Source organism: Peromyscus maniculatus, chromosome X (genome assembly GCF_049852395.1).
Source record: "Peromyscus maniculatus bairdii isolate BWxNUB_F1_BW_parent chromosome X, HU_Pman_BW_mat_3.1, whole genome shotgun sequence".
In the NCBI taxonomy this organism is placed as follows: Eukaryota; Metazoa; Chordata; class Mammalia; order Rodentia; family Cricetidae; genus Peromyscus; species Peromyscus maniculatus.
This window is the reverse complement of record NC_134875.1, coordinates 21819801-21837138: the sequence shown is the minus strand read 5'-3', so window position 1 is coordinate 21837138 and position 17338 is coordinate 21819801. Positions and strand designations below refer to the sequence as shown.

General features: G+C 45.6%; 1 protein-coding gene across 3 annotated transcripts in view; it reads right to left on the bottom strand.

Annotated features, from left to right (window-relative positions):
* Positions 1 to 17338, bottom strand: part of Plac1 (placenta enriched 1) — a 168842-nt gene that overhangs the window by 42794 nt on the left and 108710 nt on the right. Inside the window, exon 2 of one of the 3 annotated variants that reach the window (XM_076561665.1) lies at positions 346 to 473. The exons of the other annotated variants lie outside the window; for them this stretch is intronic. The gene's annotated coding sequence lies outside the window, so the exon portion shown is untranslated. The remainder of the gene's footprint in view (positions 1 to 345; positions 474 to 17338) is intronic. 3 annotated transcript variants of the gene reach the window in all.

Below are 17338 nucleotides of genomic sequence, written 5' to 3'. Positions count from 1 at the left end.
CACACAAATCCTCATTGTTTTGTCGTGTATTCATTTACTCCCTTGCTCCCTCTCCTTCTTCCGTCCTCAGAAAAACTTGCAGAGAGGCCATGCTATGATCAGGTACTGCATGCAGCCTGTGCGTGTTTTCTTTTGTGTGTACAGACTTAGAGACCGACTTAGCAGAGCAAAAGAACACTTCAAAGCATATACTGCTGCACAGCAAAGCACTGGACTAGCCCTGTCTCCCCACACCCCTTTTTCCCCCTCTCTCCTTTCTCTCCTTCTCCCCCAGGCTATTTTTCCATCATTCCAAGTTACTTGTCCCCAAACATTCCCCCATTGTAATAAGAAGTCGTTACTCACTTTCAAAAAAAGAAATCTTTGGCTCTCTGAGAATTCTGAGGCTGTTGGTCCTGTTTTCTCCGTGTGGAGCACCAGGGACGGGGTAGGGAGAGGATGAGGCAGGTCCCTTAGATGTGGCTCTTCGATGCCTGCAGTGTTCCAGTATATATGGCTTTCAGAAGATGCCTGAGTATGTTCGCCCTCTCCCTTTTCCCGCCCCCTTTTCTAACTCTCAAGCTGCAAAATGAACCTGAGGCAACCAAATGCACCAGGTGTCTCCAACTTTCTAATTGCTCGAGGCAGACTCCCTCTCAGCCAAGAGTCTTGAAATATTTATCCAAATTTTGGGTTCACTGGATTAATGCTTTAAGCTGGTGCGCAATCCCACTGAAGGTCAATGTTCTTGTCCTAATGTTGTCCAATGTCTGTGTGGTATTCAGACCTGAACATGATAACTTCACTCCAGATTGCAAATTCCCCAGAGTGCACCCTGGAGAGAGAAGGCAGCTCACATTGTTTGCAGATCGGTCAGCATAATGATTCAAGGTGGGCTCGGGATTGAAACTGCCTTGAGATAAAGCAGATCAGCCCCAATTCACCCCTGGGGAAGGCCTCTGAGCCGGGGAATGTGCAAGGCCCCTCCAGTTAGAGGAGACATCCGCTCCCCTCTGCTTTGGGCTCTACTAGTTGGCAGATGGAGGCCCCCCGCACAAATGCTGGCCAGACCAAAATGGTGCCGTGACAGCCACGATATTGTTTAAAAAGAAAGAAAGGAAACATCTGCAAATGCTGCCTTGGTGCTGAGCAGGGGCAGCCTGCTGCTTTTCCTCACAGGCCCATGGTGGGCTAGCTCCTGACTGCTCAGAAAGGCTCCCCGAACCAGATGCATGGGAGAGATGTTTTCCATCCCCCCCAGGAAATGCTTGTGTTTAGTCATCCTTACTCCACGGGCTGAGTCAGCAAGCTCCGATTTAACCGCAGCTGCTTTCCAACGGTAAGTTAAGAAGACCAGTTAGTTGAGTGAGGAACACTTTGGCTGAAACCCTTTGACAGCCCAGCCGGAGCTCCCAAATTGGATGGCCAAACGACAGCAATTGCAATCTGGGCACTGCTCAGTACCTTTTTCAGTCCTTCTGGGTGGGCCTCGCTTACTCTTTAGTGTGTTTGTACTACAGAGCATTCCAGAATGAGCAGAGACAGCAGTCTGTGTACCTTTAAGAGACCACTATGGTGCCACAATGTGATCTTTGGCTTAGGATTTAAATCCTGGTTCTGTCAATAATTTGCTATATAACTATAGGGCAATTGTCCCCTCTCTCCAGGTCTTCACATTCACATATTTAAATTAGAGGCTCTGATAAGATCACTTCGAAGGGCTCTTCCTGCTCTGGTGACCTGTGGAACAGTCAGGGACAGATGGCCAGCTGCTCTTTCCCCAGTTTACCTGGGGAAAACACTGCAGAACCTGTTTCGGGAATCTTCTAGATCTTTTTCCCACCTGTGGTGAAACATCTTCCCCGTGCCTGACCACAGCCTGTTTTCTCTTTGTTTGGACCTCCCCAGACACGGAGTACCCCTGGGGAACATTCTTTTCTAAAGAATCCTTTGGCAACTCTTAGGGCTCCAGTCTGTGTTCTGTTAAAGCCTCTGCAACTGTGGGCCACAACCGCTGATGCCCGAGGATTCACTGACCACACTTTCTCCCCTCATCAGAGAAGTTTCTCCATTCTTTTGGTCACTGGCGCTGACTCATGAACGGAGGGGGACGAACCTAACATTAGCTGTCAGGGAGAAGAAAAATCACATATTCCAGAAGCAGCCAGAGGGTGCCCAGGATCACAGAGCTGTTCTAGGCTACAGAGAATCTTAGACACCGGAAGAGGATGGACCAGTATAATGTAGCCATATAAACTCTCCTATGCATCTCTGGATACAGGAGACCAAGGGTCAAAAACATCTGACATTGGCCAAACACTTAATGGGTGTGCATCAGACATTGTTGTGTGCACATCACTTGCACATCTAATAATTAGCCCTGCTACTTCACTGCACAGTATTATGGTCATTTCCTATTTTATAGATGAGGAAACGAAGGTGCACAGTGGTAATGAACCTCTCCTGGTGAAACAGGTAATACACAGAGGAACTGCTGTCATGCTCTAGGCCAGCGAGTGATGCTGGCTGTCACTCATCACCACTTCCGAGCATCATGGGAGGAGGGAAGAGGGCGCTGATGAAGTTGACTGCCCCACTTGCCTCATATTTCTGCATCTCTTGTCCAGGTTTGGTGCTGGTCTTGGTTTCTATGGACCCCTTTCACAGAGAGAAAAACCAGAAAACACCTTTCCCCCTGCTGATCTGTGATAGTCCTGGAATGAGTCGGGTGTTCCTCTTAAAAGGGAAACACAGAGAAAGGACACTGTATAAAATAGCTTTCCCCGGAGCTAAGCAACTATTGAAAACTTAGCTACATTTCTCTCTGCTGGTAAGTCTATTAGATTAGTCAAATATCAGAGTTTGGGGAGAGCTAATAACGTGTGTAGTCCCAGTGCTTCTGGTCATGGATCAGGCAACTGAACCCGATAGAGTAGTCCAGGTACCAGATACTTAGACCCATTACTGTCTCCATGGTTTCTCTGTATTCCAAAGAAAGTAGGAAACAAAACTTTACAGCTTGCTCAAAGCAAGGAGAGAAGGAACCTAACTTCTACCACGCCTGTGGCAGCCACTCAATTCTTAGACAACCACAAAACAAAGGCCAGAAGACAGTAGTTTTAGCTGTGAAACAGTTTAAGGGGTCCTTTCCTGGGGGAAGAGTGTCATGGCCTCAAGTTGCTCCGATGTGGAGTCCTGGTTACTGTATCAGAGACTGGGTTGAGAGAACACTTTAAAGCCTGGGATAGGGCGGGAAATGTCAAAGCTGGCTACTATTCCCTCATGAGTTAATCTTACAAGGGAGTCTGGGGGAGAGATTCACCTGTATTAGAGCCACACTTTTCAGTGGGCTGTTCCAAAGGTCATGCCTAACAGAGGGGCAGAAACTAGGTTTTCAAAGGCAGTGACAGAGCAAGCAGCTGCCACCTTTGGGTGGTCTGTCCGTGTTCCGTGTGTGGGCCGTGCCCTCAGAAGCCGGAAGGGAGCATTGGATCCCCTGGACTGGAATTACAGATAGTTGGTAGGCACAATATGGGTGCTAAATCTTGTCCTCTGGAAGAACAGCCTTAACTGTTCTTAACCTTAACTGTCGGGCGATCTCTCACAGCCCTCTTAGGACCAGTATTTTTTTCTTACACGAGGTCTGCTTACCTTAATGGATCACACACAAGCACACTAATGACTGAGGAAAGCCTACTTAAAAAACAAGTTGCTCAAAAACTGGTCTGTTGACTGTGATTGAAAGAGAATTCCCAAAGCTTGCTTGAATGAAGCTGAGTGGAGCCATCTTCCTTTTTAATTTTGAGTGTGCAGATGTTATTGCAATGCTTTCAAGCCAAAGGCTTATAAAATATTACTTTAAAATAAATTTTATGGTGGTATAAATTTTCACTAATCCCAATACAGAAGTCAATATGGAAAAACTAGAAGAAAGACCTGGGGCTTTGTTTGTGGTTGAAGCCTCCCAGGAACTGGCCCGAAGGAACAGTAGCTTAATGCCTGTTTTCAAAGAAATACCAGCAGATCATCCACATTCCCTAGTGTCAACCCACAATGTATTTTCCAGTCTCTTCCTTTTAAGTGCAGAACAAAAGTGCCAGAATACAAAACTAGAAGGTTCCAAATTGTAGATCCTGCCTCATTTGCTTGCTAGCTGAGGCAATACACACAGAAAAACTTAAGTGCCGCTACAATAGGAAGATTTGAATGGATCATTGAAACATCCACGTTGTGTTTTGGGGTACAGTGTATTACTGCCTACCAACTTTCCCATGTGGGAAGAAAGTCGACCACACACCATCTTTGAAGCAAATGAACTTCCTCTTTGTTTTATAGGATGCCTGAAGTCTGATTACCTTTCATAATCAGCCAACCTCTTAATTCGTCCCAGGTTGTAGCGAAATTTCCAATCCATTGAAGCAGCTTAGTTTAGGAGGTAAGACCAAGGCGAGTGAAAGAGAGGGGTATTTGTGGGTGGGGGTGTGGTACACAGGTCTGCCTAGGAAGAATTTTCTAGGTAGTCAGTATTTCTAAGCTCAAAAAAAAAATCTGCTTTTGTAGTGTTAGGGGATGACATTTCATTGCAAAAATAAATGATTTGGTCATTGCCATTTCATGGTTGCTGGCAAGCACCCGCCCTCTGCTTTCTAACAATTTCCATTTTAGGCACTGACAAACCCTTCAAAGGGATGCAGCCAGATATCCACCCAAAGTTGCGTATTTGGCAGTTTCATAGGGAGAAATCTGGGGCCTCTGGGCAGAAAAAAAAATGCCAAAAGGGGCTCCCTGCTTCTTTGTTAATTGTTAACAAACAGATCACCACAACTAGTCGCAGGCTCTCCGTGGGCAGCAGTGTGGGGAGGAAGGGAGAGAACGGAAGTTGTTGGCAGGGCCTGCTTCCTTGGCTCCAGTTCTCGCTCTCGGCCTCCATTGCTGCCTGTACTTTTCCCAAAGCCGGGTGTTGCCTCAACTGTTAACCCTAACCAATGCCGGCCCAGCTCTCATCAGGCCAGCATCCCCATCCCCCCCCCCCCCCTCCCCGGCAGATCCAGAGCCACAGTGGGAGTGCAAGTCACAGGGCGGGAGGCCCTGAGGCTGTAGGCTTTCTCAATCTCTTGGAAGCTCATCTTACCCAGCTGGCTGAACCTACAAGCATGCTGTCACCAGGGATCTTCTCTGGGAACATCCCAGTTGATCTCTGAACCCAACCTGAAGACCCACAAAACCCAGAGCACTTGGGCTTGCCAGTGAGAAGGTAGAAACTCCTTCCTGCTTGACCAGTAGCTTCAACAGCCTGATGCTCAAACAGATTTCACATCCATGTTTTCCTCAGTTTTGGAGGCTCTTCTTCTGGCTCCTGAAATGAACAGTTCCCTTCTCTTCATCCAGAATTTGTCTATCCTGATATCTCAGCTCAGGCCCTACCTGTGTATTTTCTTTTCTGCAGAGACTTTTTTTTTTTGGTCTAACTCATAGGCCTCATTACCATTAGTAATTAAAGCCAGCTTTCCACATCCATGGGTTCAAGCAACTGCAGATGCAGTGTTTTCTAACAAGTTGCACTGTGCTGAACGTGTCCAGCCACCCCAGCCCACTCACCACTCCCTAAGTCACAGAGCACAACAACTATTCGTGTAACATTTACATTGACTTCGGTATTATAAGTAATCTGGAGATGATGTGAAGCTCATATGCAAACACTATAACATTTTATATAAGAGATTTCAATGTGTACTCATAGGGGCATTGTGGAACCAATCCCCAGTGGATGACACTGAATACTTGTGTGTTTGCTTTTCGGTCATCTCTCCTGTGAGGCAATAAGCCTCATAAGGACACAGGGATGCTTCTCTTTTATTCAATACTGTATGACCAGGGCCTATCATAGTGCCTGGCACATAGTAGATTCTCCATAAATCTTTGTTAAGTGAGAGAATAAGATGCTAGCACATTCTATGGGCATTTAAAGCAAGCCTCTTGTTTCCCCTGTAGGTTGGACCTCCGAAAGCTTTCTGCATTTGCCCCTGTTGCATCCTATCTGGAAAAGGCACTGGCCCCAACTCTCTCCATCCCCAGTCACACCCAGCCCCTCCTTTTCACTTGGTTCGTGACGCCCATGATCTGGGCATGGGCACCAGGAAGCTTCACTGGCTAGAGGTAGTTGCTGTTGGGAATTTGCCAAGCAGTGGCTCCAGCTACAGCATACTGAGGTATCATCACAGGGAGGGCCACATCATTGCTTAATACTCCAGTTTCTCTGCCCTTCCTTTTGGGAGCCATCTTAAAGACGCTATTTAGATTCCCTGTCTAAACAATAGTCAGCCTGCTCAACAACAAAGAAAGTCAAGTCGCTGCTGTAGCTGAAAATCACCCTAATTTCAGTTTGTCAGCTTTCCTCCAGGAACCTCTCAAAAGGCTGTCTGCTCCATTAAATGGCAGCCACAGCCATCCAGCTGCTCAGCATGTCAGCAGAGCTCCTCTTCCCTAAAAGGAAGTAATGAAGAGGGATGAGGTACCAGATCGCCAGCAACTGAAAACAACTCCCAAAGGGGTAGCATACCTTCTGTTCTTTCTTCCTGTTAATGAGTCTCCATGAAATTGGCATGTGGTGGGTACAGAAGACATGGAAGGCCTTGTGCTTTTCAATTAGAACTCTGAATGGTGATGAACACAGCTATGTCTGCTCTTCCTTCCTATTACCATAGAGGCTTTTCCCTACCCCAAATTTACAATAACATTAATTCCACTATGAGGATCTTCCCCCCACACACACACACACAAGTTTACCAATATTGAAAATGCTTCCTCCCTCTCTTTCTAGGACAGGATCTCATGTTAGGCAGCAAAGGCTGGCCTCAAACCCACCGAACAGTAGAGAATGACTTTGAACTTCTGAGGTTTCCTGCCTCCACCTCTCAAGTGCTGGCACTGCACGCATGTGCCAACCATGCCTAATTTCATGCAGTGTGGGGGATTGAACCCAGGACTTCATGCATGCTAGGCAAGGACTCTACTAGCTGAGCTACATCTCCAGGCCATAAATTAGGTTTCAGCCTAGAAATATGACTTCTGGGGCTGGGTCCTGCATATGTAATCCCCACCCCCAACGTGTACAACTCAGGTGGTCACCGAAACAGTATTGGCAAAATGGTACTTCCCTGGAATGGGATTCTTAGCAGACACACAAGTCACAAGTGTAAGACAGATTTATTTTCCCTGTTTTGGGAAACTCTCTGTATCGCAAACGAGGAAGGCCAAGCCAGGCATGGTAAGAAACCATACCTTCCCGCTGCCTGTCAGCTCTTTGCAGCTATTTCTCAGAATCCTTTGGTTTCATTCCCTTTCACTGATTCAGCCTCCCAATGGCTCCTTGATTCCAGGGCATCGATCTCCCCGTTCATCTTTGCTTCCAATCGGAAAGAGCATTGTAAAACCTCCCTTCGGTCAAATCTCCCTTCTGCTAGAGGAAGAGTGCTAACTAACTCTACCAGCCCGCTGGCAGAGGCAGGCCAGGGGATGTGTTTAAGAGGTAAAGGAGCTCTGGAGTGGTGAGAACCGACTGTTGGACTTAGGACAAATGACTCCAACTTTCTGGGACTGTTTCCTCCTCTGAAGAAAGGATGTAGTGCTCATGTCACTGCCCTAGGATGAAAGAATAAGGCTAGAAGGAGGAGATCAAAACCAAACCCAAACCCAAAAGCTAAACATAGTGGACTCACTTAGTGTGATGCCTGGCACATAGAAAGTACTCTAGGAGGGTTAGCTGTTATGAACATTGTTATTATTGTTGATAGGCCAGAAATAGGTTTATTCTTTGAGAAATTCTTTGTAACCTCATAACACTCTCTGGAATGAGATTTTTGTATTTTCTTCATGTACATTCAGTACCCTCTATGGACACTAATCTTGGCCTTTTAGGTTTTTCTTGATTTGCATCACAAGACCTGTCCCTCTCCTTTACATGACCTGGTTTAGTTGATATGTCTAGGCACCCCGTGGCCTCGCCCTTTAAGGAGTCTCTCTCTATACTGTGATCATCCGACCTCCCTTCCATGGCTTCCATCTGCCCTCACTAGTGTGCTTTACTCTTTCTTGCCTGGCCTTGTTAGACAGCTTCTCCCAATCCTCAACCCTTTCCTGACTCCATCAAGACTTCTTTGTGGCTGTCTGTTTTGCATTTCTCTTCTGTTAGATCGGGTAGCTATTTTCTTCCATGACTTCTTTAAAACGAGAGGGCTGTTAGCTGTGATGTGGAAGCATATGCCAATTTGTTGTTGCATCATCAAAGTGAGACTGTGTGTGATCCTGGTCTGTCTCCCAGTTCTTGTGCTGGGTTCTTCTCTGGTGTGGAGAAATAAATAAAATAATTACATGCCTGAAGTTCTGAGTGCAGACATTCTGCCTGCCTTTCTTTCTCCATACCTGTCCCAGTGCCTGAACTGGGCTGATTCAAATTGGAATTAACGATTCTGTGGGATAGGTTCATGTATTTTTCAGAGCTCATCTTTTGAAAATTCTTCTCTTCCACATTAACTGTCATAAGAATCAATGGACTTGACTTATAGCAGGAGTCAGAGCTGCAGAGGCAGGAGGATTGTTGTGAGGCCAGTATGTTCTACATAGCAAGTTCCAGACCAGCCATGGGGAGAGAGAGAGGAGAGAGAGAGAGAGAGAGAGAATATATAAAATAATAAAATAAAATAAGTAAATAAACAGATTTGGTGTTTCCTTCCCACTGCTCCTGGAACTCAGCTCAGCTCACGTTCTAAATGTCATGTATGTAGGAAGAGTCCGTGTGTTGAACTCCGCTCAGCTTTGATGGTAAGGAGCATTTTTCTCTATCACCACCTCCACTCTCAGTAACCAGCAGCCTCACACATTTGCCTGCCTTAGCCTCTCACACACAAATGCTGACTGCTAGATTATTAGCACTGGTGGTTGTAGCATGCCCTTGCTTGGATTTTGTCCCTAGAGTCTTTTTATTGAGAGTTTTTATATTAAACATACACCAAGTCCCAAGCTTGATTTTTAACTGATCCCACATGAAGGAAAGATTTTCAACTCATAACACACGAGGCACATCTGTTCTGCTTATTTGAATTCAGGCTGCACCATTCTTCTTCTTCTTATAGAAGCTGGCTGTTGAGTATCACTATTTGTCTCTTTTAGTTCCATTGAACTCTCCTGAATGCTGCCCCATTTCTGGATCTTTTAAACACACATCCTGGAGTCTATGAAATGATGGAACAACTCCCATTTCCCTTTTCTCTTTCCCCAAGTTCTGCTGTTGGTCTGATGTCCTGTGCAGGCAGTTGGAACATGAGAGTCCCTGTCAGATGTGGTCGGTCATCATTTTAAAGTTGAGATATGAGCTGGGCTTGTGGTACACACTCAGGATCCCAGAATTTGGGAGGTTGAGGTAGGAAAATATTGCATTTCTGGCCAGCAGGGACTGTATAAAAAAAACTGTATCTCAAAAGAACTATAAAAAAACCCCCAAAACAAAAACAAAATCTAGTCTGGTTAAGTGGTGGTGGTACACTTTTAATCCCAGCGCTCGGGAGGCAGAGGCAGGCAGTTCTCTATGAGTTCCAGGCCAGCCTGGGCTACAAAGTGAGTTCCAGGATAGCCAGGGCCACATAAAGAAACCCTGTCTTGAAAAACAAACAAACAAAAAAAGAAAAAAAAGAAAGACAAAAAATTGAGGAGATTCAAAGATCTTGGTATAAACACCTCTCGATACCATTCCCATATGCTCTCATGAACAAGAGAGAAAGGGGGTTTGTATCTGACTTCTATGAATGAAAAAGCTCTGGGTATGCCCAAGGGCATGTGAACACTAGGACACTCAGGCTAGACATATGATCTCACTCCCACCCTCTTGGTAGTGTTGGAGGTGATGCCAGGCCGAGGATTCTACCACTGAGCTACATTAGCATGAGGCAGCCCTTATGCTAGGCTCTAACCTCTGACAACACAAGAGCCCACTGAGATTATTCTCCTGCATGGCATTATCACAGTAGGGATTTAAGTGGGGGGGGGCAAATTGGGTCATACAGCACATAACACAAAGGAAGTAGGTATGTCGTCACTAAGTAAACAGGGTGGGTCTAAGTAGGGCTAAATGATAAATGATAGAAGGACTCAAGTTGGAATCTTAATTACCAGTGCAAACTAGGTCTACTTGTTCAATTTCTTAAGCCTTGGACTACTGATCTTTTAACTAAGGGATATTACTATTTCCTACCTCAGAGCTGTTATGAAGACAAAAAGGATGGATTAAATAAGTCCCCAGCATACACCCACCACTCATGAGTTAAGCACTACCCCAAATACGGCAGTCGCTGTTAGCAGATGTGCATCCAAGGCTCAGTCCTCGTGTTGATTCTGACGGCTAGCACACAGTAGGCACTCAAAAAAGACTGACTTCACACCAAAGACCACACATTGCACAATTACACTTAAATGAGACATCTAGAATAAGTGAATTCATAGCCAGAAAGCACATCAGTTGTTTCCAACAGCTGTTGGGAGAAGGGGTGAGGAATGAATGTTTAAAGCATATGGGAGTCTTCTCTGGGGTGATGAAAATGTCCCAGAACTAGGCAGAGGTTATGCTGATACAATAATGTACTTCATGTACTGAAGAGCAGTAAACTGTGCATTTGAAAATTGTTAAAGTAGTAAATTTTATGTAATTTGTATTTTATTACCACAAAACCACTGGCTTGTATTAAGCCCTTAACTCTCTTCCGGATTCCTCTCATCTGCAGGGTTGATAATCGGTCACCCACTTGTATTCCAGGCCAGTCTGAGAAGTCTTGGTCATACGCTAGGCAGATACCCAGCAACATGGCTGGGCTGTAGCTCTCATCTTGTCCTCCCTGGTATCTGGCTTTGCTATCCTTCTCTTTGACCTGAACCTACAGAAGAGGATGAGGAAGAGGAAGAATAGTAGAGTGGACAAGGGGCCAGCAAGAACTATCAGCTTAAGGGGCGGAAAGATGGCTCAGCCGGGCAAGTACTTGTCAAACAAACATCAGGACCAGAATTCCACTCCCAGAATCCACAGAAACACAAAGCCTAGGAACACATGCCTACAATCTTAGTGCTCCTATGGTGAGATGGGAGATAGACATAGAAGAATCCACAGATGCTTTTGGGCCAGCTAACCTGGCATGCACAGTGGCCAACAACAACCAACAGCAGACCTTGTCTTAAGGTGCAATGGGAAGACCGACAGTGGAGGTTGTCCTCTGACGTCCACGTGTATTCTGTGGCATGTGTCACCCAAACTCCAATATGTACATACACTTACACACAAACACAGATGCACACACATACACCATACATGCACACTGCACACACATGCACATCACACACACACACACACACACACACACACACACACACACACACACTTTTTAAGAATGGAAAACAACAACAACAACCTATCAGTTTAGGTCTAGTCAAAACACTCATGTCCAGCTCCAACCTGATTGTCTCTTAGGTTGCTTCATGCTGACCAGCCCAACTAGAAGGCATGCACAGCCTTGCTTCTGGAAAGAGCTGTTCTTTGCATCACTGCAGGGGACCTAAGGAGACCCATGGCATTTCTAAGACCCCACTGTACCTTCCTTAACCAATCACCCAGCACTCCAAACACCAAGATTCTTGAGCTGCCACCAGGAATGTCCCTGGAGTAAATTAAGTATTTTTTAGGGAGGTAGAGTGGGGGAGATTGAGCAATGGGCTGCAGTCTGGGGTCTAAAGAGTGACTGGAGCATTTGAAATGTGTTACCCAATAAAAATCTCTGCTAAGGCCCAAGACTGAAATAACTCAGCTGGGCTCTGGTCTCAGCAGGGCCCATTCATTAGCTAACACTTCTCATCTGTGATGGTTACAGACAGGTTTTTTCATGCCCCCTGAAATGGGCTTCAACATTGCAGCTGGCAGACAGCTGTGGCCTCACAGTGTTTACATTACCCAGACGAATGCAGTCTGTGCAGGAGACACAGAATGAATCTGATTTAGCTGTTGGAAAATGGGATTTTGAAAAGTTCCATGGTTTTCTCTCACCCCCCCCCCCACACACCCCACCCCACCCCACTCTGCGGGCAGCAGAGACTGAAGGAGGAACGGAACAGGCATGGAGGAGAAAAAGGAGTCTGCTGTTTCTGGGCTGGGGCTTTCCTTTGCTTGGAATATCTTTGTGTGACACCTCCAGGTGGTGGGAGCTGGGTGGAGGGCATAGGATTAAGGGGTCTGTGGCACAGCATCTCCCCCACCCCAGCTGAATCTTACTGGGGACTCAGCGTAGCCAGCAAGAGACAGCTGGGCAAAGGCCGTCAACAGTGGTCTATTCCATTCCCTTCACCTCTAGACATGAAGAGGACAAAAGGAACAGAGTCCCCTCAGACAGCTGGGCCCATGACTGATTGGTCTGCAAAGTGGAAGCGGGGTCGGTTAAACCTGTGGTGGTGTGTAGGACCCACTGCACTGCATCATGGGAAACCTGCTTCAGCCCCACAGACATTTTGCTTTATATTGTCAGGTCAGCAGTATTAAGCGAGCGCCCATCTTTCTATCTGCATCCCAGTCCTCTGTTCTTGTAGTTCCTTAGACCTGCCCCAGAGAATCATCCTTCTGCTTTCCTCTGCCTGACTTCTTCTGCAGGGAGCTCTTCCCAGCCATCTAAAGTTCCATTTTTCTACTCTATTCTGGCCCATCATCAAACATCTCCTGAACATCAACCACATGCTGAACCCTTTGTTCAGTTATTAGAGATATGTACAAACAACCAGACAGAAGCACTTTCCACAAGGAATTCAGTTTGAAGGGAAGGAATGCAAGACAGCAGCAAATTATAGGAAAATGTGGAGACGGCTATGATCAGGCCAAGGGATTCATGGAGTCAAGAGGAGAAGATCTCACCCAATGTTGACAGAACGGTGAGGAGAAGACTTCCCCAGCATGGTTTTCATCGGCCACTCATCTCCTTAACACACTACATTGCCTCCACAATTTGATTCCAACCCTTTTCAACCAAATGCCCACCCATTCCCTTTAAATCTCTATTCCTGAAAGACTAGTCCCTGTGAGTCAACATCCACTTGTCCCCTTGTCCTTCCTCTTACCTGCGTCTAGCAGGGAGGCATCATGTCTCCTCCATGTCCTGTCTTCCTCCACACCCACACAGTGCCTAGAACACAGTGTCTGTTGACTGATGACCTGGGAAGCACATCTTTTACTATGGGACTGATCTGACTCCAAGGAGCATGAAAAATGATTGCCCTGCCATAAGACAGGATCGTTGGGGAAATCTGGGAATGCAGATGAAGGGGTTTCAAATTTTTTCCCCCAACTTGCTCGTGACCTGGAAAGAGGACATCGCCGATAATCAAGCGGAGGTTTGTGTTTCAAGAGCTCCAGTTGGCAGAAAGTGGGGTATATTTTCCTTTCTGATTTAAATATTTAGCCTGATTTGTTTGGGGCTTTATTATTTTTTTTTCTTAGCTTTGTTTTGTTTTGGTCCCGGGCCTGCTGGTCAGGGCTAATTTGTACAGCTGCTTTTTCGTTTGGTTTCTTCCAAGAAAGCGAGAGGAAATAAGGTTGCCAGCAAATCTGCAGTTACCAAGGTTTTCCTAAGATGAATATTATTTTTCTCTCCTAATTCCACCAAATACAGTATAAAGAAAAGCATGTGACTATTCCACAAATTTAGTTGTACCAGGGGTCAAATCCTGTACTCTGTCCACATCCTGGTGTTGGGAGACTTATAACGCTGATTTCCTGACCCACTATTTGGGAAAATTGCACTGTAGTTGCAGAACGGTAAATTCCCCTGCTTTTGTGTTTGGGTTCTCAGACTTGGCTCTTTCTGAGTTGCAGCAGAAATGTTAAAGGGACTGTGTTGCAGAGGCTAGGAGAATGGGAGAGGTTAGGCAGGAGAACCCTCAAGGAGTAGGTCTTCGGAGCGCCAGATTCTGGGGGGTTTGTTTGTTTGTTTGTTTTTGGTTTTTGTTTTGCTCTACCACTGACAAATTCTGTGACACAGGCAAGTTCCTTCCTCTTACTGAAGCTCTTCCAGGGGATCTGAGTGGGATAGCCTAAAACATTAGGGTTTGGTGTTGCTACAAAGGCTGGTCAAGCTGGGCAGAGCAGCACATGCTTGTAATCCCAGCTCTCGGGAGGCAGAGGCAGGAGGACTACATGTTTGAAGCCAGCTTAGGCTTTTAGTAAGACTCTGTCTCAAAGAAAATTAAAAAGCCATTAAGGAAAGTCCCAAAGGTTTGTGGGTATTGAGAAAGCTTCCTTTCACTGGCCTTTACTTATGAGGCATTTGTCCAAGTTTGTGCTTATCATTTCTCCAGCCTGAGAACTGTCTAGAAGGGACTGTCCATGTTCTTACTGAGCAATGAGAGCCTACATTAGGTGGCTGGTATTGGAGGTCAATTTTTCACAGCTTTATTGAGATATATGTTATACACTATGCAATGTATCCATTTAAAGTATGCAATTCAGTGGGTTTTGTATATTCTGAATTGTGCAACCATCACCACAATCATTTCCAGAATATCCTCAGCCTCCTAGAGGAACTTGCCCTACTTAGCTATTATTGTCCCAGCCCTGAATTCCCCAGGCTGCCTAGTCCTAGGCAACCACTAATCTACTTTCTCTTTCTAAGGATTGGCCTTTTCTTCCATTTCATAAAACAGAAGCAATGTGGTGTATCTGGTGATGAGAATTTTCACCTAGAATAATGACTTTAAGATTTATTATGGTTATGGAATATACGGGCATTTCATTTTGGGGGTGTGAATAACATCCCATTATATGAGTGTGGCATCTTTGCTTATCCACTCATCAGATGAGGGCCATTTGAGTTCTTTCCATCTTGACCACAGGCATTCATGGACATTTGTTTTCAGTTCTCTTGGGTATACAGCTAGGAGTGGATCTGGTGAGTTCTATGGTCACTATATATTTAATCATTTCAGAGCTTCAGATTGATTTGCTAGTGATAGAAGAGGGCTCCAATATATGGAGGCCATTTTTTTATTCCTCCATACTGATAGAAAACACTTTCTGGGGTTGGTGATTTTTAAAAGCCACCTCCATGGGGTAGCTTGCCTATATAATGGTAAGTTTCTGAAGAACAAGTTTTTCTAACCTCCATTTTTCTTTACGGCTTCTAGATCCTGGGGAAAGATGACTTGAGGGGAGCCACCATTTGCTTTAACAACTGCAGAAACTCAACGGGCACGCTTCTAGGTTGTCTGATAAAATGACTGTGCTAAGATACCAAGGAGTTTGACTTACACTAAGATGAAAGTGGGCTCATATGTACTTTAACCTTTTCAAGACCATCTTCTGTCAGCACTAGGTCATTTCTGGGGAGCAGGGAGTTGAGGGTCTCTTGGCATACCCATACCTACCCAGGCTTTGTGTTGATCATTCCTGGTTGGGAATTGGGATAGGAAGACAAAAGGGAGAAAAGGAACCCAGAGCCTTATGTAGAGGAAACACAGGGACCGATTTGGCTCAGGAGGTACCTATTCATGTTGACTTAACAGTGTCATTAGTAATAACAATGGTTTTCCCCCATAAAAGTGTGCCAGCTTGAACAGCCAATGTATGGTCATCACATTCAGCTCTGTGAAGGCTACCAAAGTTTTCACCTGGATGAGCTTATCACTCACTGAAATAAAGAACAGATCTCTCCAGAGTTGCTGAGGGGCAGCTCCAGAAGGGCAGTCAAAGCCAAGGACGGCGCACAACGGAAGCCAAATGCTGAGGAGATGCCAAGTGTAGAAAAGTACATTTTGGAGAGGCGTGGTGGAGCATGGAGATAAAATGGTCTGCCTGTATGGCTTCCTTGAATGAAATATAGGATTTAGGCACTCCAAGTTCTCTGACAAACCAAAGCCTCACGTATCATTCATCCTTGTTCTAATTAAAAGGCATGGTGCTCCCTTGTGCTTGGGCAGACAATTCACATGACCTCCCAGCTCATTTGGCAGCACTTGGGAGAAATCTGGCCTTGCAATCAGACTAAATGATGTGTTACCCTACACTTAATCTCCACCATCCATCAAAATCCAAGGGCCTTGGCCTCAGCCCCTCGACAAGAGGCCCACAGTACCTGGGTAGGATTTCATTGAGGGAATGAATGCAAAGCCCCTAATTCTCCATCCATCTCAGCCCTCTGTAAACAGTTAAAGACTGCAGCCAACAGCAAAAGACCTGCCAACCCAAATGAAAGCAGTGAGTCAGCAAAAGAAAGACAGATGGCAGTGGATTAACTGTAGCATAGACAGCAAGAAGTACACCCTCCTTAGCTCCAGCTAGATTGCCTCCCCTCAATTTCAGGTGACCTGGTGCTCCCACAGAGCCCCTGTGAACTGGCCTACGGGTGGAAGAAAGCCTTTGCTGTCCACACGCTGTGTGTAGCCAGAGCAGCAGAGGGGAACATTGCTCCAAACCATAGTCTCCAGGTTGTTCAGACAGGGGGGTGCAATGCAAAGAAGGCATTTATCAGGCTTCCCCCAGCCGTCTCACCTCCGTGCCACAGGGCCATTTCCTCTGTATTCTGCTCTCTTTAGCCATACTTAACTGATCCCGTAGTTTTGTTTATATATGGTTCTGTTTATATATGTTTTAATGGTATATATACACCATTATCACTATAATTTGGCCCATTCTTGCCCATCACTTACCACACCTCAAAGTTTAGAGATGTTAAGAAGTTGCAACTATATCTATAAAGGAAGAATTTGAGGGGTTGTGTGGGAATTTCCATCTCTAGAGTGATGGATCCCCTGCACTGTGTTTTCTAGAACATCGGAAGTGTTTGGCAAATGTTTGTGCAATGGAAGAATGGATGGGTGAATGAAATCTCACACATAAAATATGGCCCGGACATTGGAGGTAGACTAGCATAAGCCCATTATGCTTCTTCAGCATCCCTGGGGACCACATGGCCCTTCATGGCTCACACCTCTTCCCTTAGTTCTGACTTAAGCAGGTGGCACAAAGTGCTTTGAAGCCTGCTCCCCCGATTTCCCTTCAGAGTGATTTTGCTCTTCGAAGGTTTTTGTTTATTTGTTTTGTTTTGTTTTTAGTTTTATAAGTCCTTCCTTGAAGAAGAAACCCAGATGGTGTGACAAAGTGAGACTATCTTTCTTAGGAAGTAAATTCACAATGAACAAGAAAGCTCTCAGTCAAAAGTCTGATTTTTGTCTTGAGAAACAGTCTAGCTTGGGGTGGAGGTGAAGGCTGAGGAGTGGGCAGGAGCCAGCCCTAATGTCGATGGTATTCTCTGATTTTTCTATGCCTCTCTTTCTGTTCAGCCTGCAT